Source organism: Dama dama, chromosome 29 (assembly GCF_033118175.1).
Source record: "Dama dama isolate Ldn47 chromosome 29, ASM3311817v1, whole genome shotgun sequence".
In the NCBI taxonomy this organism is placed as follows: Eukaryota; Metazoa; Chordata; class Mammalia; order Artiodactyla; family Cervidae; genus Dama; species Dama dama.
The window spans coordinates 57,436,452-57,462,777 of NC_083709.1; positions in this window are offsets into that span (position 1 = coordinate 57,436,452).

A 26,326-nucleotide genomic window follows, 5' to 3' on the forward strand; every position below is an offset into this window, starting at 1 on the left:
GGAAGGACGGATGCTGAAGCTGAACCTTCAATACTTTGGCCACCTGATGTGAAGAATTGACTCACTGGAAAAGGCCCTGATGCTGGGAAAGATTGATAGCAGAAGAAGAAGGGGGCAACAGAGGGTGAGATGATTGGATGGCATCACCAGCTGAATGCACATGAGTTTGAGCAAACTCCAGGAGACAGTGAAGGACAGGGAAGACTGGCATGCTGCAGTCCATGGGGTCACAAAGAGTCAGACACAACTGAGTGACTGAACAACAACCACAGTGTCAGGCCAGAAACCCTAACTTTGTGGTGAGCTCTGATTATTAGAATGAATAATACATCCAGATTAAAAACTTCTAATCTCATGTCAGTTTCAAAGTTCTGTCTTGTTCTCAAGTACACTGAGGCAAGGAGGAAGACCAGAACTGGAATACTTTTCTTGTTTAGCCTCTCTGTTTCTTAGGCTGGCCAGCTTGATTGAGTGGCTCTCGTCAAGCATGTTAGTTGTTTCTAGTGGTATCCTGAATAGTTTATTAATTTGGGAGATCCAGCTCTGGTTTGTCCTCTTCCATAGCTTACTACTTCCTACCCACTTCCACCAGCAGAAGGGACTAAAGCCTATTACTGCTCGGCTATCATCCCTGGTGGAAAGATCTCAGGTGGAATCTAGCAAGACACTTCAGTCTCACATTCCTCCTTAAGTATCCATTTTGTAAATGGGAATTCAACTATCTTTATTACATAGAACTTGGAGAATACATGCTACTCCACAGCTATTTCATATTTTTGATCTCCATCATTCCTTTCCCCTTTTTTTTTCCCTCAAGTATGCATAGGGGAATGTAAAGAGCTCTACTACCTTGAGGTCCAACTAGCAGAGTATATGAATCTTTACAAATGAATCTTTTGGACCATCTCCCACAAACACACAGATCTTGTTGGTGGAAACCTTCATCCTTGCTCTTCTTAACTTTGAGTCTACCCATAATTCTAAGATGAAAGGAAAATACTCTCTCAGCATCCTATTATACAATTAAGCACTATTTTAAATACTTTAGTGGGTTCCTTAATAACCTATATGTCAAAAATAATTTTCTTATAAGATATAATGATAAAAGAGCACATTATATCATGTTCAGGACACACTTCTCCCGGCTAGTTATTTGCCTGTTAATAGGTCAGTTTATGGAATTTTCAAGACAAATTCACTCTCTATGTCCTCAAAGTTACCATCATATTAGTATATACCACTTGTATATTTTATGTTTATGTTTTTCAAGTTACCTTTATGTCTTCAAAAAAATAAAGAATTGTAAGATTGGAGACCATTCTGAAATATAAAGCATCCTCAAAAATACATTAGAAAGGAACCCTGTCTCCCAACAGTTTTCCATAATAACTGCTAAATGTTCTATCAACATGTAATGTTCTCTATATACATATCCTAACTTAATCTTCATAACAGACTTATGAAATAAATACTATGGCTGTGGCCACTGTATATAAAATAAAATTGAGACTAAAAGAGATTAACAATATTTTAACCAATGCTTAAAATCACATTTGTCAGAAAGACTACGTTCTGTCTGACTGAAAAGTTTGGGACTTTTACTCATTTTATACCAGACCCTCCTGGAGCTCCTGCCCTAAAGCATTACCAATGGTCCATAGCTCAGAGAGTCTTCACTCCTTTTTCCAGCAGATAGAAGCAAGGAACGGTGGTAAAAGAGGAAGGGAAGTCTTAATCTCACCAACATTGTTTGGGGACATTTGAATTTCTGAAGTTCCTACAGTAACACGGTGTAATATAGTGGGTAAATTCTATAACACCATTAGCCCAGTATAGGGTGCTATATTTTAGGTACAACACATTTTAAATAAGTTTTTGCTATCTGGCTGGGAATCTACCCTAATTGCTTTGGGGGAAAGATCAGGTTAAAATAATTGACTTGTATTTACATATAATCCATTCATAAATTGGAATCTGCCTTTGATGTACTCTTGCTTATTTCTATAAATTATACCAGATTTGTGTGCATGCTTATGTATGTTCCTTTGTATAGAGGAAAAAAGGTAGAATATAAGTAACTTGAATTACATTATTTGTAGGTATGATCAAGAATATGGGCTCTGGAGTCAGACTAGAATCAAGTTAGGGCTCAACCACGTATTAGCTCTTGGTGACCTTGGTCAAGTGCCTGAGCCTATCCCCGCCCTAGCTAACAGTTCTTCCTTTTAAGGATGTTGTGAAGAGCTCAACATTCAGAAAACTAAGATCATGGCATCCGGTCCCATCACTTCATGGGAAATAGAAAAGAGTTGACTCATTGGAAAAGACCCTGATGCTGGGACGGATTGGGGGCAGGAGGAGAAGGGGACGACAGAGGATGAGATGGCTGGATGGCATCCCCAACTCAATGGACATGAGTTTGAGTAAACTCCAGGAGTTGGGGATGGACAGGGAGGCCTGGTGTGTTGCAGTTCATGGGGTCACAAAGAGTCGGACACGACTGAGCAACTGAACTGAACTGAACTGAAGAGTGGATACAATGAGACAGAAATAATTTTAATGGTTCCTCATACACAGAAAATGCTTCATACATGTTAGATAACATTGTTGTGGCCGGTGTCACTGCTGTTAGGTAATCTTACTTTCTAAGAGAACAAGGAGAGGAGACCCAGGTATTTGTACCTGTGCCTTGTAATGCTGTTTCCTTTTTTAGAGTGTAACTTTCTTTATAGAATCAAGAAAACCTATACGTTATTTGCTTGCATATGTGAGCAATTTAGAGAGAAGCAATCCAACAAATTTGGTTTAAAAAGTCTAAAACTAGATCCATGTCCTGGAAATTTATTTGAAAATGAATTAAGAAAAGGCAGACCACCCCCAATATCTTGAAGGCACAACTTGCTTCTTACTTCTGAGAGACTGAAGAAAAACATTCCACCTCTATGACCAGTCTCATTTCTTAACTCGCACTGAAATAAACTAAGAGTACATCTGTAAAAACACGTCATTTTAGTAAGAATATCAGGAATCCTGTAACAAAGTGGGAAGTCAAGGTTATATTTGCAACGCTTCTAAATTTTGGAATCTAGTAAACAAAATGTAGACTTCCATCACTATCTCTTCAAAGATACATTAAAGAATATTATAAAAATGCTATATGACAGAAACTATAATTACTTTTCCACATTAAAATGAACAATGAAATCAAGCTGAAATGCTGCATTAGCTCTCAACAGGAATGTATTACTTTACCACTTCTTTTTAAAGAGATTATTTTCTAGTTATATGGTACTATAACTAGGAAAACAAAAGTATATAATTGAATGTAAACATGTTTATTTGATGACAGCAGTACACTAAGCAACAATATATTTTTCCTTGTTTTTGATTGCTTAAATATTGCACCCTACACCTTGTTCTTTTCTCTCTGACCCTTTATCCCTTCCTAGTGATTTAATTGAATGCTGATGATGCCTGTCAGTAACTTATGAAAATGGTTTGTTGTCAGATTTTATAAATAAATACCAGGCACTGCCATATGAAAACAGAATGCCCAAGTCTGGTTTCAATCCCAACATTCCATCTGTTGTTTAAATAGAAAGAAGTGGTCATTGGTACATCAATCTGTAGCATATTTCAATAAATGTAAAGAGAACATCATCAGATGGTTAGTTGGATTAGAAATAAGAAGCAGTATTAAGAAGTGCTATCTCACCTATTCTATAGCACACATACATATGTGTGCATATATGTGTATACATATAAATGTATGTATATATACTCTTTTTCAGATTCTTTACATGTATGTATATACATACATACATATGTATACATATGTACACACGAATTAATCACTTTGCTGTACCTCTGAAACTAACACATTGTAAATCAGCATCAAATTTTTTTAAAAAAAAAGAAGTGCTATCTTTTAAATTAAATTCATAAAAATAGCCTAATTCTCTTGGTTACATAACCAATCCCAAAATTATCTTTTATAAAAAGTCTGTATTTATGTAAAGACTATTTATGATGTATTTAAAAGAAATCCAAAATTCATCTTGTTTTTTGTATGATAGGTCTTATTATTTATTTATAGGCTTTTTATGCTTTAAAAATTTAAAACATCATTCTAGCACTTACTATCCTGTACAATATTCCGAAGTATAAATCTACATACAACTATGACAACAAATTGAACAACCTAGAAGAAATGGATACATTTATAGAAACACACAACCTATCAAGACTGAATCATGATAACACAGAAAACCTGAATAAACCAGTAACTGGTAAAGAGGTTGAAGCAATAATCAAAAACCTCTCAACAAACAAAAGTTAAATACTACATTGAATCACTGGTAAATTCTTCCAAACATTCAAAAGAGAATAGCAATATTTTTCTTACTCTTACAAAAAATAGAAAAGGAAACTCTTTCAAACTCGTTTCATGAGGTCAACTTTACCCTGATACCAAAACAAGACAAAGACATCAAAAAAATAAAGTTACAAGCCAATATCCCCAATGAATAGATTTAAAAATCCTCAAACAAAATATTAGTAAACTGAATTCAACAATACATAAAAAGGCTCATACACCATTATCAAATGGGACTTAATTCAGATATGCAAGCATGATTCAACAGCCACAAACCAGTCAATATGATACTTCAAATTAATAAAATGAAGGATAAAATCATATGATTATCTCCATAGATCCAGGAAAATCATTCAACAAAATTAATCATCCTTTTAAGATTAAAAACTCTCAACAAAACAGGCATAAAGGAATACACCTTAACATAATAAAGGCCATATATGTCAATCCCACAGCTAACATCATGCTCAATTGCAAAGAGCTGAAAGCTTTTCCTCCAAGACCAGGAACAAATCAAAAATACCCACTCCTGTCATTTCTATTCAACATAGTATTGGAAGCCCTAGCCAGTGAAATTAGGCAAGAAAAAGAAATAAAAAGCATCCATATTGGAAAGGGAAAAGTAAAATTGTCAGTATAATATATACAGAAAATCTTAAAATCTCATTAAAAACTGTTAGAACTAAGAAACAAATTCAGTAAAATAATACAACATAAAATAAATATGCAAAAATCTATTGTGTTTTGATATACTGTAGTAAAATATCAAAATGAAAAATTAATAACCCCATTTAAAACTGCATTAAAATGAATAAAATATTATTCATTATAATAAAATATCATTAAAATATATTATTGAATATAATAAAATATCCAGGAATAAATTTAACCAAGGAGATGAAAGACCTGTTTATTGAAAATTGCAAGATGTTAATAAAAGACATTGAAGAAGACACAAATAAATGGAAAGATATTCCATGCCCATGCACTAGAAGAATGAATATTGTTAAAATTTCCACAGTACTCAAAACAATATACAAATCTTTGGCAATTAAAACACTATGATATTAGTATAAAAGAGACACATAGGTAAGTGGAAAAGAATAGAGAGCCCTGAAACAAGCCCATGAATCTGGGAAATGAGATTCCAAACAACAGTGAGATATCACCTCACACCTTTTGGAAGGACTATTATCAAAGGACAAAAAATAAGTTTTGATGAGGATGTGGGGAAAAGGAACTCTCCTAAATGATTGGTGGAGAATGTAAATTAAAACACTCTTCCCACATCCATCATACCACATGATTCAGCACTTCCATTTCTGGGTATTTATAAGAACACTAACTCAAAAAGATATCTGCACTTCCATGTTCATTGCAGCAGTATTCAGCAAATGAAAGAACAGAGAAGATGCGATATATGTGCATGTATACAAATACAAAGAGACATGACCGGGCAACTAAACAAAAATACACACACACACACATATATATATTGTGCTGTTCAGTCACTAAGTCATGTCTAACTTTGTGACCTCATGGACTACAGCCCGTCAGGCTGTATACACAGAAACACACATACAATACTTCATAGATCTTTTAAAATTTAAAATAGTTTTACACTCCTCAATTTTGACTTTATTTATGCATCCTAGCACTTCAGTATATCATTGTAAGATCATGACAATGATAGTAATAGTTTGTCTACAGCTTACCTGAAGTGATAGAAACCATCCTAAGCAGTCTACACATAACTCACAGAAACTCCTGAAGGTTTCCATTTCTGATATCGCCATTTACAAATGAAGAAACTGGGGCAGAAAAGTGTTGACAAACTTGCCCAAGATGACACAGTTGTAAACTCTAAAGCTGGGATACAAATCCAGGCAATATTATTCCAGATATGACTCTCTTGACCATTATCTTACATTATCTGCTTTCCAATGCTATTGTACTACTATTATCAAAAGCTTGCAGATGAAAATAACTGAGCTGAGAGAAGTGAAGAGACTTGCCTAAGGTCACAGGGTTAATTGTGCCAGGGAGGAGACTGAACCCAAAGGATACACTCTTAAACATTACACTGCAATACAAATTCATTTGTCGCCTTCCTTAACATGGGGCTGGAGTTTCATTAATTCCTAGCTACTAAGTTGTATAATGTATTACCTTTGTGTCAATGGAGGAGTTATTTTGCCTCTTCTTGCCTCATTTTCTCAGTAAGGTAAAAGCAGGGGTCCTGTCCTCTGTCCAAGCAATCAAGTGTCACATGACCATTGTAAAAATAAGTCTGGCCTCATATACACCAAACTGACAATATACCTATTTCCGAGTATGTCCTGGCTACATGAGGTAAAAAGAAAAAAAAAAGGACTGGTCTTAAGTATATACTAAATAATTAAAAATACTACAAAGTGGACTCAAGACTTTCAGTAGTGAATATTTTCCAATTATCTATTTCAGAGGAAACTTTAAATATGAGACACTGCTAGAGATCATTCAGCATCTCTAGATTATGTGAAGTTATCTGTGTTCCCTAAAAGTTCAGTTTTCTTTGATTCTTTTAGTATCAAACTCTGGACAAGTGAAATCGGATGAAAGACTTCGGTCCTATGGTGAGAACAAATACCAGTGATTCATTCTCTGGGGATGATGGAACAGGGAAGGAGAGGAGGAACTTTGCATTTCATAAGGAATTCACTGGAATGCCATCTTTAATCCCCTTGCCCCCCAAAAGGATATAAATGGAACTGAATTAAACAGCCACTAATACTTGCTTTGAGATCTGTAAAGAAAGACAGCTGATGCCACAGTCCAGAGTTGCCATTGATCCTAATGCTATAAATTTATGATTTTTTTTTTTTTTTTTTTTTTTTTTTTGCTGAATGATGCCAGTGGTGAATGTATAGCTACCCACTTATTTTCTTTTGCTACAGCCTCCTCTTGTTTGCCATTGAGGGACATGAAACATTTCATAAATAATTATTCTAAGGGCAAGAGTAGTCAAGTACAAGGTTACAAAGAAAATTGAGCCATTCCTTTAAAAAGTCAGAGTGATTTCACATTTTTCTGTATTGACCCAACAATTTTAATATAGAATTGAACAGTTTCACACTGATAGAACTTTCTTGTATATATCATTAATAGTATTATGAAAGTCTACATGCTATTTTGTAAAGGGACTTGAAATTCTTCATAACAGAAAACAATGCAGCCATAAACCTAGTCATGAGAAGTAAACCTAGGCAAATAAACTTTAGTTGTGACTACATGTCATGGTGATTTGAGCTTACTTTCATTAGCTACTATTTAACTACAAGTAAAAATCTCCTAAAAACGATGTCTGTCAATATGGAAAGACCAAATGTTAAGTGCAACAGCTTTGCCCATATCCATAAATATAATGGAACTTTCATGCTTATGTATATACCTTATAACGCTTTATATTATCACGCTACGGGATTGTAAAACTGATTTCACAGCAAGTGGCTTATTAAGACTCCGGCCGTCACACAGCATTCCTGTGCACTGGATTTTCAATTTTGTTGTCGCTCTTGATTCCCTTTTGCATATGTATTTGCTGGGAAAACCAATTACCAGCTGGCACATGGTTATTTTTACATTTTGTATGGAGGGCTTCCAGCTGATAATTATGACATTACAGGAAGACTCCGATGCTTTGCATGAAGACTCTTTGGCAGAGGCCGTCAGAAGCGTTTCCATTTGACTCTACACCTCCTGACTGATACACATTTATAAATTATTTATAGATAACTCTCTTAGATATCAGGGAAGAATTTCCTTTCTTTTAAATGGGGTCCCACAAACATAATGTCCACAAAACAATGAACTGGTTTTTGTGTTTTGTTTTTTTTTTTCCATTTCTTCAGTTCATTGGCAGACTAATACCTATTTTAAATATTCTAGTTCAAGGTAACTCAGGACAAATTGGCATAACCATTGCGTATCAGAAAGGTCATACAGCCCTGTGGTGTGTGTGTGACCGAGGCTTTCAGACCTGCGAGGTGGCATCTATGTGACAGCATCTAGTCATTTTTTTTTATTAGCTCCCTTGCTTTAATGCCTCTGAGGGAGGTTTTAAGAGAGAGGCAGAGAGAAAAGGGGAGACTGAAAGCAAAGGTAATAGTACAAAATTACTATAATTACAATTATGTAGCAGTAATAAATCCAGAATTGCAGTGTAACACACCAGAGTAGAGTCAGGCCTTAAAACACATTAGAATTAGAATTAATAGGCTATACTTTTGTTAGTTTATCAACCTCCAACCGAGAATGCACCTCAGTTCCTAGAAAAACACCCTGTTGTGTCCCTGCTGTCCCCCCAACATGCACACCTCTTTTCAGTTACCTTAACCATGTTATTTAAAATGTAGAGTGTATAAAATGCTATTTTCTGAAATGTCACCAATGTTTTCGTCTTGACTCACCTCAGTTACAAAAAGTGCATTTTCCCCCTACATACATACAGTATTGTGGTGGTTAATTTTTTTTTTTTAGTCTAAGAGAAGGGTGGTTATTACAGTGCCATGAAACTAATATTGCTTAAATATAATATACATTGTAGGCATATTAATACATTTAAAGTGGGCTGTGAGGAAATGTTTTTAAACAGCTTAATTAAAATTCAGACAATTTTGCCAACTTGTTTCCCAGTTTAAATGATAAAAATAAAATGCTGTGTGGTTGATATGAGAATTAGTCCCTTGAGAATAAAGGAAGGACTCAGTAGAAATCTGTGTGCTTTCAGACTGTATTTTCTTGCTCAACCCAGTGAACATGAAGCATGCATAATTTGGCACCACTGTCTCTGTATTTGCATCCCGCACACATACATTAAGCTAATTAATCATGTTGTGTCCTACTCCCCTCAACAAATAAATTAACTGTTCTATTAACTGATGACAAAAGCGCTATTTTTAAAACAATGTCTGCACTAAAAATTTTGGTTTGATTCTATTTCTGTTTTAGGTGAGAATTTATTGACAGTGGATGCTTTTTGAGAATGACTGTCTTCTTTCTCAACATAATTTGCTTGGTTAATATGACAAAAAGAAAAGGCATGTGCTGAAGAATCTGAATCTATGCAAATGGATTGTTCAAACAATTAATATACCTATTCTCCATAAAGAAAAACACAGTGGTGAAAGTGTCTTTATTTAAAGAAGCTTTTTATAAGTTCATAAGAGTAAAAATTAGAAGCATATGGAAGTAATGGGAAAAGGTATCATAATGGAATAGTTCTTCATAATTTCTGATATTAAAGTGATTCTTAACATAACTGAATGCTTTCTGAATGTTTTTACTGACTTCTGTCAGTGAAAGGTGGATGGCCTCAATGCATACTCTCATTATAAGGACACCGACTCTCATTAGGAGGACATGTCTTTAATCCTCTTGCTGTTCTTGACCCTGATTGTGAAGATTAGCATTCTGCAAAAATGAATCATTGGGTTATTCTGGCAAGTTTTATCTTCACTGACTTAGAGTAGGGTTCTGATCAGTATAGTACGAGAGTAAAATATTCCCTGTTCTTCCTGATATTTTTCTTCTCTCATTTTCCATTAAGGAAACAATCCTATGGCTATGGAAGATTTTTCAGAGGTTAGTGTTTGAAAGTTTTCTCTAAAACCAAGCTAATGGAACAAAATACTGGGGAACCAATCAAGATTGAGACCTAATTTAAAGTCATTTTGCCAAATTCGGGCATAGTCTTTCACCTATAGCACTGTACACCCTACCTCCATTTTTCTTTGCAATTAACTTCTGTGGATTCACAAAACACTAAGCATCAAAACACCTAAAAGTAAGCACTTTAAATAAATCTGGAAGAATCTCAAGATTACTATAGACATTGCCAACTTGGATAATACATTTTTCCCAAATGGCAGTGCTTGGAAGATAGGAGAAAACTTTGAGTTGTTTTAAGAGAATGTGTTCTGCACACTAAGATGAGAAACATGAAGCAGGTATGCAATTATCAGTTAACAAAGTGGTTAGATGATGGAGAATCTAACTTGATGGGCTAGAATTAAGATAAGGAAATTAGTTCATTATATTACTGGAGAAATAACTTTTTAAACTGAAAAAAATGTGATTATTATACTTCAATTTTGTAGTGGCAATCATTTAAGTTAAATTGAAGTTTTTAAACTCAAGACATCCAAAACAGTGCTTTCCTCTGCCCTCTCTTCACTTTCTCAAAGTAGTATATGCAAATAGAGTTGTCTTATTTCCAATTCTAGATAAATTTAGAAGATCACCAAAACTGATATTTTTAAAAGAAATAAAGAAATGAATGAAAGGGGAAAAAGGGGGAGAGGAAGGGAGGGAAGAAAAGAGGAGAGGGAAGGAAGATTCTTAGATAGATATTTTAAAAGGGAAATAATTAAAACCTATCAAATAGCAACAACAAAAATATATACCATTGCAAACAAAAGGACAGGAAAATCAAGCGAAAAGTGAATATAAAATTTTTACTTTCTCAAGCTTATGTCTAGTCTTTTATTAATAAAAAAGTTACTTTCATCTCTTTTTTTCCTAATTATTTACTTCTTGAAAACTTTTGATGAGAAACTACTATTGTAAATTTGAAGCAGATGATATATCCATGTTTTAATCCAGGAAGAAGTGCTAGTTTTTTCTGGGCCTCTAAAGGAGCTGAGAGCTCTGTCCCCTACACTAAAGGCACATATTGCTTGTAAAAATAAATAGTCCTTAAGTTACGAAATCTTTTAACTGACTCAGGGAAAATGAAAGATATTGATATGTACAGATATTCATCTTCATCTTTTTTTTGCATTTAAAAATGGAAGTGAGACAACTATAATTTTTTGAAATGTATGTGACTATGCAAATACAGAATGTGTCACTTTATAGGGTTTTAATAGAAATATTGTCGAGCTCTTCCTCTTAGTCTGCAAGTCATCTTGATTCCTTGATCAGAATGAATCAGGCCATTCTGGATGGCTGCAAGCTTGGCTGGCCTGCCCCGGCTGTCGCCTAGTGTCATGTAGCTGTGTTACATGTCACATGACAAGGTCACTGCCCAGGATGTGCTGCTTCCCTCCTCATCAGCACTCAGGCAGCACACATCAGCTAGGCTGGCCCATGTGGGGAAAAAAGTCGATGCTATAGTCATCTGCTGGGAGGCAGGCAAGAGTGCAATGGGGTGTGAGAAAAGGACGCTACAAGACACCATCAAATGATTTTGTGTTTGTAGTGGACATTAAGACAGCACGGTATCAATATTTTGGTAACTCTACATGGTGACAAGAGAGTAATCAGAACAATCCTTTGAAATCAAGCAAATGGGAAATAATTCCCCCTTACTTGTTCTCTCAATCATGTTCATGTCTTTTTATTTTACATAAAGTGTAACACATATAAAGTGAGAATGAAGCATAATCTCAGAATTTTCTTAGCCTTATAAAATAACCTCAATGGAAAGATATTGCTTATGATATCAGGTTGTATGAGTTCATCTGTGAGGTGAAGGACAGGGTCCTTTCTCGAAGAGAGGTAAGCCTCTTACTTTCTAGGAGTCTGAGCTTGTGCAGAGAGAAGAGAAAGGAAGAAAGTATAAATAACGCTATTCAGAGAAAAATTGGTTTTGATTTGAGACTTTCCATCTGAAAAAGTATATCATCAGCTTTAAAGTAATAATGAAGAAAGTCTGACTTACTTTCTTACAGCATTACTTTACCATGTCAGATATTTTCAATCAAATGCCACTGATTTATTTAAAACAAAGTTGAGATGTATTTTTAAGATTATTAGATCATAAAAGGCAAGAAGAGGGAGAAGGAATATTTTCATTAACTTTATGTCAGAGCAGCACAAAATGCTTTTTAATTATTAATTTAAAAGATGTTTGATGAAGATGTTTTCCCCCAAAACCCATTTCCTCCTTTATTTTTGTACATACTGAAAAGTCCAAAACTAAAGTGGAAATTAAATAAAACCCAAGTTCATGATCTCTCATGTTGACTACAGATCTGCTTCTCATCTTCTATTCAATATTTCAATGTTAAAATCAAACACAACAAATAAACACAGTTAATTTTGCTCTCAACTTTAAGAAAAATTTTCAACACACACTTAAACATAAGGTAGAAAACTGGGTAAACGTACTATTTGGTACCAGTAACTTGAATTTTTTGCGAGATAAAATGTGAGAGCAAAATGAAGCTATAAATATGGAAGAAGGTAAAGAATGCTAAAAAAAAAAAAAAAAAAAGCTTGTCTCAGAACAGAAGCACCAATTAAAAAGTTAACATTTCAGCCAAATCATCAGTTTAAGAGTACATTTTTTGTTTTTTTTTTCCTCCCTCAGAACATATTTTGACATATTGCCAAATAACTATGTTTTTTTTTTTTTCCCTACTGAATTGACCAAATTAACTGATGGCTTTCATTTACAAAATTTCAACCCAAGGATGGAGAAAGTTCAAATTTGCAGGTGGATTGTTTCTACTGTCTCCTAAACAAATGTGTTGAACATCTTGCAATTTGTCCATCATGTGCAGACTGGGTGTTCTTTCTCTTTCAGACTTTAATTGCTTCTTGAGCTAAATATAAAACTAAGTCAGCCTTACTATTGTTGTGCACTGTTAACATACCACCTTAATAAATTAGTTTTGGGATGGAAATCCTAGAAGAAAACCATGCAGATTACCGCTTTTGTTGAAGCTGTTGTCATTGTTGTTTTTAAGTATATTGCCTCAAATCTGTTTCCTTTGTCCTTTACCTGCCATTGAAATGTGCTGTCACTCAAAAAGCTGGTTCTTCCTCCTGTCTCTGCCTTCGTGTTCCTATGTGAATATCTCAGCTAAAGAGGCAGACACCAAGCTGCTATATCCTATTGCTCACTGGAAGTTTTAACGTTTTGCACTTTGACATGGTCTAAGATTTGCAATGGAGCAAAATTAAGAACATAGAAATAAAATAAAGTTTATTTATAGGAAATAAAATGCATGTGAAATTTACACAGAAATATTACCCAAGGGTCCGAGTTGACACCTCTCATAAAAACTAGAATGGAATAATATGGGTAGCTGTCCCTGAGATCCTTTACAATTAGTCAGTCAATCAATACATATGTTTGAAGCTCTAGCAGGTAGGAGGTATCATGCTAGGCTTGAGAAGAAAGAGACTGGGGTATTCAATCTCTGACTACAAGATTTCAAGGAAAAACATGGAAAGTAGGATGTGAAGAGACAGAAGATGAATTTTCATATTCTAACACTTTCTCTTTCCTAGTCACATGGCTTTGGTAAAACTACTTATCCCTTTCAAACCTAAATCTCCTCATCTATAAATGAAAGAAACATTCTGCCCTACAGTGATTTTGTGGGGATCAGTAAGATAATGCATATGCATAATATTTTGAAAATGATGCAACCCTATTCTAAGGAAAAGTATTATTTTTAAAAAGTTTATATTTTGGGCCAGATCATTCTTTGCTGTGGGTCTGCTCTGTGCCTTATAGGCTATCTAGCAGCATCAACGGCCTCTACCCATTAGAAGCCAGTTGCCGTCCCATCACTAGGCTGTGACAAAGAGAATGGCAAACTGCCAACTGTCTTCTGATGGGTGGTGTGTGGGGAAGATTTTGCCATTGTTTGAAAACATTATATACATGTTCAAGAACTAAAAATTCAGACATAAAACATCTAGTGTCTACAGATGTCACTGACACAAACATGGTAAACAAACACCTACCTAAGAAGAGGACCTGTTTGGAATTAATGTTTGAGGGGGCTCTTTCAGACATGTTGCGCATGGTCATACAGACAGACCATGGTTTTTCCTTGAACAACCAATACTATCTCCATCCAATGTAGTCTGACCTCTTTGGCACTGTCTCCCATTATAGTGGTCTCACTACTTAAGAGGAATATTTATTTATCTTCTAAGTGATCAAAGAAGTTAAATACTAAACTTCTCATTTTTATCAGCTTTATTAAAATATCTTTGAAATGGATAATCCAGTGAAATGGATCAAAAGGAGAGTTTATGTTAGAAGAGCCAACTGGGAAAAGATACAGTGAAAGGAGGAGGCAAGAGCTGAACCCAACCTTGAAGTTTCGTTATACTGATATACCATTTATTAACTGTGACCTTGGGTCAGACACTCACAATTCTAAGCCACTGTTTTCCCAGTTGTGAAAATAATAAAATAATGCAATCTTCATAAAATATGTTGTAGCTATGTGAAGCTCTCAGAAAAAGGCTCTGTAACATTATACAAACTCAATATATGTTATTTTTTCCTTCATTTAATAACAATAAGCAAGTTTTAGTTTTCTGTAGTTCATAATTCTTCAAAACATATTTCACTTGACAGCCAAACAAAAAATTAATGAGCCACATATTAATATATTCATTTTACACTGAAGCTCAAAGAAGTTCACTAACTTGCTCAAAGTCACACAAAGATGTGAAAGAGATGAAAAATTCAAATGGCCATCTTCTGGCTCCAATACTCATTGATTTCTCCTACATCATTCCTAACTTTATGACCTCTTTAACTATTTGCCTTCTCTAAAACTCATTTTTTTATTTGAGAACATAAAAATTAGACATTGTCAAAAAATTTTCCAATCTAAAGAATTTTTCCATTATCTCTACTTGGTAAAATCTTATACATACCAAGGTCAAAGATGGGATCACCATAAATAATGACCCCTGACATTTATTTGGGGCCAATAATAAGCCCAATGTCAAGTGATTTCATTTATCATTTATTTTGATCTAAACATCTCTTAAGGGCATCCCTGGTGACTCAGACAATAAAGGATCTGCTTGTAATGTGGGAGACCTGGATTCTATCCCTGGGTTGAGAAGATCCCCTGGAGGAGGGCATGGCAACCCACTCCAATATTCTTGCCTAGAGAATCTCTGTGGACAGAGGACCCTGGAGGGCTACAGTCCATCAGGTCACAAAAGAGTTGGAAATACTGAGCAACTAAGCATGTAATTCAAAATTAGTTTTCAACTGTACATCAGACAGTTTCCTCCCATGAAAAAAAATGATGGTTACTCAGGAGTTAAATCTTTCTCTTGCTTTTGCAATTATGACAATTTGTGTATTTCTGGTTTAATGTGTGACTATCCCAAGGGACCCAAGGTGCCATTAGTGAATGCAGAGCTACTGCTGAAGAAATGCTAAATAAAATTAAGGTCTTTGGATTTACTAACCCCAAACACAGCCTTATTCCCTAGGCATGTGACTGTGTAAAGGCCTGTGCATATGAGCCTTAAACTCAAGAGACCACAGTATTGTACTACAAAGAAGATCGCCATTTAGTAACATCTGGTCTTTTTGTTAAGCTGAAAAAGGTAGTAAAGATGAAGGGAAATGCATTTATTATAACTATGCTATAATTAATTTGAGAAAGATGACACAGCAGTAATGATTGTTTCCTTGAAGAATTTTCGCCTCACAAGGCTTTTCATTTCTGAAAGTAGGCTATAAATGAAGGTAGCTTACTTTTTCCCGTAAGGTCTATGAAGGGATGAGCAGGGATACAGAGAACAAGTTGTTATGGGAATCTCCAGTTCTTCTCTTAAAGTTCTGAGGTAAAATGGGAAACTCTAGCTCACAACAGAAAAGCTGAGGAGACTCTAAAATCTTACCCCACTGTACCCCTTCTCTGAGATGGACTTGGGGGGAAGTGGAATGAGATGATCTCAGTGAGGCAGGGGGCTCCTCCTCTACTGTCTTCCCTCCAGGGAGACTTCTCAGATTCAAGGTTCAAGACAGAGATCACGTGGTCATGTCTCTGAGTCAGTGTCCACTGCCCAGAGACACCTTGTATCTTCGTCTCTGTCTTCCTCTCAGCTGGGGATTCTGATGCCACACCTCTTCAAGAATAATCCTGCTCAGTTCCTAAATAATCTTAAATAGTTAATATCCTCAAGCTTCATTATTGCCAGTAAAGAAGAAAGAAGGATTTTTTAAAAACAAAAAATTCAATCATACTTTCCAGAGGCAAAGTCTGGTGTTTCAGCAATTAACTTTTTTCACAGGAAATACCAGCCATGCTTCAAAACCAGTCTCTCTGCCAATCAGACTCAGATACTGTATCGCAGATATAGCCCATCATCTGGGAATATCCACTGGCTCAAAATTCTTCATTTCCCCATTTAGTTTCATTTATTTCTTCTTGTGTTTGGCAAGTGCATTGTTCTCTCCATCCTGAGTCAACTCTAGTTAAATTCTGAGTACCCTTCCTAATTCTCGTCCACTCTTCATTTCTGGGCTGGATTCTTCCTTCTCTCTTCTATTTATTAGTAGGAAAAATAATCCAAATATATGAAGAAATGCTCTAAACATATGAGGACATGCTCCAGAGTATGTTACCATTATGATAAGCCCTTTATCCCCATCTTTAATATGTACATTCTACCTAATGTCAGTTCAGTTCAGTCATTCAGTCATGTCCAACTCTTTGGACCCCATGAACCGCAGCATGCCAGGCCTCCCTGTCCATCACCAGCTCCCAGAATCCACCCAAACCCATGTCCATTGAGTTGGTGATGTCATCCAACCATCTCATCCTCCGTTGTCACCTTCTTCTCCTGCCCTCAATCTTTCGCAGCATCAGGGTCTTTTCAAATGAGTCAGCTCTTTGTGTCAGGTGGCCAAAGTATTGGAGTTTTAGCTTCAACATCAGTCCTTCCAATGAATATTCAGGACTGATCTCCTTTAGGATGGACTGGATGGATCTCCTTGCAGGCCAAGGGACTCTCAAGAGTCTTCTCCAACACCATACTTCAAAAGCATCAATTCTTCAGCGCTCAGCTTGCTTTATAGTCCAACTCTCACATCCATACATGACCACTGGAAAAAACATAGCCTTGACTAGACAGACCTTTGTTGGCAAAGTAATGTCTCTGCTTTTTAATATGCTGTCTAGGTTGGTCATAACTTTCCTTCCAAGAAGCAAGCGTCTTTTAATTTCATGGCTGCAGTCACCATCTGCAGTGATTTTGGAGCCCAGAAAAATAAAGTCAGCCAAACACTGTTTCCACTGTTTCCCCATCTATTTGCCATGAAGTGATGGGACTGGATGCCATGATCTTAGTTTTCTGAATGTTGAGCTTTAAGCCAACTTCTTCACTCTCCTCTCACTTTCATCAAGAGGCTCTTTAGTTCTTCTTCACTTTCTGCCATAAGGGTAGTGTCATCTGCATATCTGAGGTTATTGATATTTCTCCCAGCAGTCTTGATTCCAGCTTGTGTGTCATCCAGCGCAGTGTTTCTCATGATGTACTCCGCGTATAAGTTAAATAAGCATGGTGACAATATACAGCCTTGATGTACTCCTTTTCCTATTTGGAACCAGTCTGTTGTTCCATGTCGAGTTCTAACTGTTGCTTCCTGACCTGCATACAGGTTTCTCAAGAGGCAGGTCAGGTGGTCTGGTATTCCAATCTCTTTCAGAATTTTTCACAGTTTATTGTGATCCACAAAGTCAAAGGCTTTGGCATAATCAATAAAGCAGAAATAGATGTTTTTCTGGAACTCTCCTGCTTTCTCGATGATCCAGAGGATGTTGGCAATTTGATCTCTGGTTCCTCTACCTTTTCTAAAACCAGCTTGAACATCTGGATGTTCACGGATCACGTATTGCTGAAGCCTGGCTTGGAGAATTTTGAGCAATACTTTGCTAGCGTGTGAGATGAGTACAATTGTGCGGTAGTTTGAGCATTCTTTGGGATTGCTTTTCTTAGGGATTGGAATGAAAACTGACCGTTTACAGTCCTGTGGCCACTGCTGAGTTTTCCAAATTTGCTGGCATATGGAGTGCAGCACTTTCACAGCATCATCTTTCAGGATTTGAAATAGCTCAACTGGAAGTCTATCACCTCCACTAGCTTTGTTTATAGTGATGCTTCCTAAGGCCCACTTGACTTCACATTCCAGGATGTCTGGCTCTCAATGAGTGATCACACCATTGTGATTATCTGGGTAGTGAAGATTTTTTTTTGAACAGGTCTTCTGTGTATTCTTGCCACCTCTTCTTAATATCTTGTGATTCTGTTAGGTCCCTACCATTTCTGTCCTTTATTGAGCCCATCTTTGCATGAAATGTTCCCTTGGTATCTCTAATTTTCTTGAAGCAATCTCTAGTCTTTCTCATCTGTTGTTTTCCTCTATTTCTTTGCACTGATCACTGAGGAAGGCTTTCTTATCTCTCCTTGCTATTCTTTGGAACTCTGCATTCAGATGCTTATATCTTTCCCTTTCTCCTTTGATTTTGCTTCTTGCTTCTCTTCTTTTCACAGCAATTTGTAAGGCCTCCTCAGACAACCATAATATCTCATATTATGAGATAGTCATAATGTCTCCCTAATGTCTCATATTACTGAACTTCAGACAACAGCAAAAGAAGCTCATAGGATCACTGGGTTGGATTGATGCTAACAGCCATGTAGTGGCAACTATTACCCAAGTCAGAGAAGAAACATTTTACAAATGCTTTATTGTTATATCTATTGATTTCTTTATTGTTATATCTATTGATTTTATATCTTTTTACTGAACTCATCTGCACATCACCATAACACCCCTCACCCCTTACTAAGCAGGCTTCTATTACAGAGGGTCCAGAAGAATAAAGTTCTGTTGATGTTTATCCATGGAGAGGAGGGTCCCAGCTGGTACCTGTATAAACACTGTGAGACTCTGACATTTCATGATTCAATTAGGGTTGAAAGATTTCCAAATATATCTCATTTTCCCAACATATGGCACTAGCCACAACAATAGACACAAACCTCTGTTGCCTCCAATTTCAACAGTCATGCATAAAATAAGGTGAGCAGCTAAGTTACAGAATGCCTAGATAGAAATACACAGGAGGGAGAAAACCCTTCTCATTTCTAACATCTTCACTATGTCCCAATTTTATCCATATCTTCCCTTATCTACTACTACCTGGTTCAAATCTGCATCATCTCTCCTCTGGATCACTGGGGTATTTTCTGAACTGGTTCCTGTGCTGCTTCTGCTTCTTCTACAGAGCATCCAAACTGATCTCTGCAATACAAAAATCAGATAACATTACCCTCCTCCACTACTTAAAAACCTTTTTAAATTCCCCGGCACACTTCAAGTGGAACACAAACTTCTTATCTTGGCTTGTGTGGTGGTTATTTAATTCAACTCCTACATCATATTGCCGGCTTGCTCACTCTGTTACCCACACTGGTCTTCTTTCCCCTTCTCCTAGCCAGTTCACACTGCATCAGGGCCTTCGTACCGCCTGTTCTTCATGTCTTGATGCTTTTCATCTCAGTACTCCTAGAGTTGCTCCTTCTAGTTATTCAGATCTCAATTCACTTATCCTATTTAGATCAACCTGCCATGACCACCTAATGGACAAATATGACACCAGATCACTTTCTACCATGTCACCTCGGCCTAGCATTTATCACAGAAAAATGTGCTTGGTCTCTCTTCACTGAGTGGATTTTTATCCATTAGGAGTGAGGCTTTTTGTCTACTGACTGGTGCATATCTTAAATACAGCAAGCGCTTAGGAAACAATTTTGAATAAATTAATAAATAAATAAATGAATGAATTCCAAGTTAGAAAGAGGCTAAAAATCCACTGAGCTAAAAGTGAGAACATCCAGACCTTAAATAAGTACATGAAGCACAATGATAGAAGTTATTTTGGTAAAACAAACAAAGGAAGCCCTCTAATGAGTTTAGGGATAAAATGTAATAATTATAATACAGTTTAAGGACTGCTTGCTGATGTCCTGCCTAACTGCCAAGTAAGAGAGCTGCTGGGAAAGTCTTACAATAGTTCTCTAAATATTGGGTTACAACTCTCCTCCATCTTCACCCCAGATCTCACCACAATTCTGCCTAAGTCTGCAATGCACTTGAATATTAGACCACCCAGCTGCCCTTACTAAGTCCAGTTTTTGCTTTTAAGTTTCTGATCATGTTATTCTAACTTGACTTTAGAGAGGGGAACTCTGAATCACTCCTTTTTGCCAGTCCCAAACTGCTAAAAATCTCAGCATGTTTTTCAGTATAGAACCCACAGAATGTCAACACCTCAAGTAATATTATGTAAATATTCTAATTTAACTTCTTGCCTTTCTGGCAGTCCAGCTGAATCCAGAATTAAGTGTTTCAACTGTCCTGAAGAATTCAGAGCCCCCAGGACATGAACATCCTTAAAAACCAAATGTCTCAAAAAAAATAAACAAAAAACAACTAGATGCCTCATGAAAATGTTAATGGCCACATAGTCCATGGTATTTTAATTAGATCATGGCTTATAAAAAATATGCATGGTCAATAGGAATACATTATTGCATAGTACAGTATGGTTACATGAATCTAGACATGTGTTAAAATTAATAAAACTGTACAAAGGAAAATATATTATATAATTTCTTAAATAAAAATTAACTATATAAACATATATTATGTGTGTGTTGCAAAACATCCAAATAGGGGAAAGAGATACATATAAAGGAAAATCTAAAAGCCTCTTCCTTCCTCTAAATTCTTTCAGTTGGTAGCTGTTAATGAGATTATATAGTTCCAGAAAAAGTTCCTAGGTATATGTATTCTCGAGTGTCTCTATCTCTCGCTATAGCTAGCTAGCTAGCTAGATGCATGTATATAGAGATGCATGTCTATAATCTATGAATCTGCATATATACAAAAAATTTGGATGAGTGGGATCATGCAGTGTTGTTATGCAATTTGCTCTTTTTAAAACACAGCTTCACAGTCATCTTGTCATATCAACATAATCAGAGGTAACATTGCTTTATTTTTACAACTACATGATATTCTAATGCACAGATGACATGATTTATTTAGGTGTGCTTTGTTGATAAGCATTTAGATTTTTTTTCTAAATGTGTTATTTTGTGTTTGTTTTACTGTTTTAAGTAAGACTGAAGTGAATGTTCTTTATACACATTTTTTTGGCATACTTGGATGAGTATTTTTGTAAAAACAATCCGAGAGGAGTTACTAAGTAAAAGAGTATACCCATTTTAAATTTTTGTAGACATTGCTAAATTTCTCTCTGTCAAATAAAAACAAATCCTAACAGAAGTAAGGAGAGGCTATAATCAGAAATACTGGGGCAGCGGAGTGAAGTGGCCTATGATAGTAGGAAGATCACTGCAACTGTAAGAACTGCCAACATCTCAAAGGTCGGACAGAAAGGTGGTTTTATTTTACAGAGAGGAATAAACAAAACTATTAAGAATTGGGTGTTGGGGAGTGGGCTGAACAGGTGATGTAATGGGAGAGTTGATCAGGAAAAGTTTTTCCCTGAGGTCAGATGATTCTTAAGACAGTCATTAAGGACAGGTTGTTCTGTGTGTTAAACTCCAGTGCTGAAGGGTGGGCCAAAGTTCAGGGGCCTGGAGAAGGAAGGCAGCCTGGCTAAAGCCTAGTCAAGTTGAGTTAGCAAGTATTTTTGTACAGATTGGTCATTGGAGACAAACAGTCCAGCCACTCATTTATGAGACCAAAAACAAAAAACAAAACAAAGCAAGAATTTGGAAGACCTGTGTCTTGTGGTAAGTAAATAGAGTGGTCATCTTTAGGTCTTGTCTAAGTCATGAGGGAAAGAGTGGGTCTTTGCAATAAGCCATTTCTGGGAATGCAAAAGGATGGCAGGGAGATTTTTTGACCACCATTGTTTTCCAGGGCCATAGTGCTTAAGTAAAACTAACCACTGTCCCCTCTAAAAATGATTGCTTTGATTTATTCTCCTTAGTGATATGTCTATTCAATCTGCCCTGGCCAACACTCAATAGGAAAGGCTTTTTAATCTTCTCAGTGTGAAAGAAAAAAAATGTTATTTCACTCTTGCTTTAATACACAAATCTCTCATTGTGTGTCCCTACCTCATCCCTAACCCCTGAAAACCATTAATCTCTTCTCTATCTCCATGGTTTTGCTTTATTTCAAGAATGTTATGTAAAAGTAATGATATAGTATGTAATCTTTAATAGGTGGGTGTTTCACTCAGCATTATTCCTGCAGATCCAAATTGTTGAATATATCACTAATCTCTTTGTTTTTACTGCTGAGTAATATTCCAGAGTATTCATATAACACATTTTCTTTAATCATTCATCCAGTGAAGAACATTTGTGTTTCCAATTTTTGGCTATTCCAAATAAAGCTTCCATAAACATTTGTATACAGGTTTTTGTATAAACATAAGTTTTCATTTCTCTGGGATAAATTCCCAAGTGTGTAATTGCTGGAATGTATAGAATTTGCATGTTTAGTTTTATAGGAAACTGCCAAATTATTTTCCAGCGTGGCTGTAACATCTTAAATTCTTGCCAGTAACGTATGAATGATTCAGTTTTTCATCATCCTTACCAGCATTTGATGTTTTTAATCCTATTTATTTTAAACAGAATTTCAGTCATTCTAATATCACTATCACTAGGTATGATTATCATTACACCTAAATTTTCATTTTGGTTTTAATTTCCCTATTGACTAACCATGTTGAGTTTCTTTTCATGTGCTTATTTGTATATCTCCTTCAATGAAATGCCTATTGAAGACTGTTGACATTTTCTAACTGGATTTTTTTAATTGTTCAGTTTTGAGAATTCATTTTATTCTAGATGCAAGTCTTTGTCAAATATGTGCTTTGAAAATAGTTTTACCCCATCTCTCTTGCTTGCAGTCTATCCTTTCAACAAACCAGAAGATTTTTTTGTGAGGTCCAATTTATTAATTTTTCCCTTTGAGTATCAGGCTTTTAGTGATAGGTTTAAGAACTATTTACCTAATCCTAGATATCAAAGATTTTCTCCTATGTTTTCTTCTAAAAGTTCTGTAGTTTTACATTTTCACTGAAGTCTGTGATCCATTTTGAGTTAATTTTTATGTAAGATGTGAAGTTTAGATTAAGTTACTTTTTGAATTTTTTTTCTGCTTATAGTTGAATTACTTTTGCACTTTAGTTGAAAGATTAATTTGGGGAGTATTGGTATCTTTGTTAATGTGAATTTTCAAGTTGATGGGCCCACTATGCCTCTCCCTTTCAGACTTTAGTTTCTTTCATGAGCATTTTGTAACTTTCAAGACAGAGATTCTGAATCTGTTTTGTTGTATCTAATTAAAATATGTCTCTTTGTTTGGAGCACATGTATTTTTAACTTCAGTTATTAACCTAAGTAACAATGTTCATTACTAGTATGTAGAAACTCAATTGATACCTTCTGTACTGGCTTTAAGGGTATTTTTTCCAGCTTTATTGAGATATAATTAGAAAACATATCTGCACATAATCAAACACAACTTGATGTGTTTGGACATATGCATACATATTGTTACTACCATCACAATGAAGGTAATAAATATATCCTGCACCTCCAAAAGTTTCCTTGTGTCCCTTTGTTTTCTATTTGTTTCTTTGACCTGTGGTAAAAAAAATATTTAGCAGGATATGTAACTTCTTAACAAAATTTTAAGTGCATAACACCTCATTGTTAACTACAGGCACTTCGTTGTAAGCAGATATCTAGAACTCACTCATGTTGTATTAACTCTATACCTTTTCAACAACTTCCTATACCTTCCTCCCTCTCATGCTCTGGTAAACAGCATCCTACTATCATATTGTTTATTTCTATGCATATGATATGAGAGGAATCATATAGTGCTTGTCCTTATGAAATCAACTTTACTGAACTCACTTATTAATCCTAGGAATTCTTCTGTAGATTCAATTTTTTGCATAAACAACCGTGGCACCTGTAATTTGGCACACTTTCATTTCTTCCTTTTCAATCTGCCTTTTGTTTCTCTTTTTTTATTGTGTTATAATTTCTAATACTATGCTAAGTAAGTGTGGTCAATGTAGATATCCCCGTCTTCTTCCTCGTTATCAGGGGAAACTTTTCAGCATTTCAACCTTAAGTATGGAAATACCTTCGGTTTTTTCTTTTAACACCTTTTAATCAATTTGAGGAAGTTCTTTTATTTTACAGAGAGTTTTCATAATGAATGGATGCTGAATTTTGTCAAGTTTTTTTGTATCAGTTGTTATATTAATTTTTCTTCTTTTGACCAATGAAATGATGGGCTACACTGATTAATAACTTTTGAGTGCCACATCCTTGCATACCTGGGATAAATCTCTCTTGGTATTGATGTGAAAGTCTTTTTATACTTTGCTGGATTTAATTTCCTAATACTTTGCTGATATTTTAAAAATTAATCTCATGGGAGACATTCATCTCTTTCATTTTCTGGTTTTGGTATTAGAGTAATACTGGCATCAAATGAGTCTAACTCAAAGTTCCAAAGCTACTCTGTTATATAATTTTGCTGACTTTAAGAAGACTATGTCAAGTTTGCTAAATGAAAAATGCATAGTTTGGCAATGCCTCAAGATATGTTACATTTTATTTTACCAGTGCTGTTTTCATTCTAACTGGCATTTGCAGAATTTTTCTAGAGTTTCTTCTTGTAAGTTTATTTTTCTTACACCTTGTCAACAATCATGTTATGATAGTGTATGTGTTGTTGACCTGTTGCTCTATTTAACACCAGAAAATTATATTTCAGTACTGAATGAAGTGTTATCCTAGAAATCTGCTATATGAATGCATGACAAAATTACCAAACAAATGTGGTATTTTTGTTAAGCATCTCTGAAAGCAGTATGTTTTATGATGTCAATTTCATTAAAATAATTTTGACATCCTACCTCACAAAAATAATCAGGGACAATGAGAAAGTAGGCAATGTATATATGTGCATGTGTGCTTTATGTAAAACATTTAAATGTATTTGATAAGTGGGCAGATCATTGAACATAGTAACACAACATTTAGTTCACATCCTGGCTCTGCCACTTACTAGCTGTGACTTTAAACAAATCATCCAACTTCTCATATTGATATAGTACAGATATTACCACTGATCTTATCTAAGGGAGATTTAAATAAGATAATTTTTGGAATTAATGCTATGCAGATTTTTACTATAGCTACTTGTATTTCATTGTACCATTAAATGGCTTTAGTATATATTTTATGGAAGGGATATACAGCTCTGATGTTGATATACATCAAATGATTTTGAAATATGCTCAATCTATAATATAATCTTCAAATATCTCAAACTGAGGGTCTCAGATGCTGTGAGTAAATGAACTCTGAAAGAAAAACAATGCTCTCCATGGAAGAAGAAGAATACTGGAAAATACTTCTGGAAAAAAGAGGGGGTAAAATGAGAGGATTTTCTGAGTTTAAAAAATTTCAAAATGCTATAACTCCCATTTAATAATTCACTAGGCACATTAGTTAGCAAATTCCCTGGGAAGTCCCGAAATAAAGAAGCCAGTAGAGCTTAATTTAACCCAGCATTTAGCACTTCTTTATACATGAAGTTTCTCTTAAAAAAAATACAAAAATATAAACAACTAATTTTCTCCATAAAACACTATAGGAAATCCGTGGGCACTCAGAGAAAAGGAAAGCAAAGAAACCAACACAAGGAAATGATACTTGTGAAAAAAAAATATTGTTTTCTTAGTAAACTTTTGTAAAACCTAGATTAAGTAAATGAAGCTCAAAGAATTTAAGACATATAGAAAAGATAGAGGAGCCATATGTATTTATTCAAATCATGTATACTTTTTGCAACATTTTAATTTATTGCATTTTTGAACATTTTCATGAGTATATATATATCAGCTCAGTTCAGTTCAGCTGCTCAGTCGTGTCCAACACTTTGCGACCACATGGATGGCAGCATGCCAGGCTTCCCTGTCCATCACCAACTCCCAGAGCTCACTCAAACTCATGTCTACCCAGTCAGTGATGCCATTCAACCATCTCATCCTCTGTCATCCCCTTCTCCTCCTGCCTTCAATCTTTCCCAGCTTCAGGGTCTTTTGC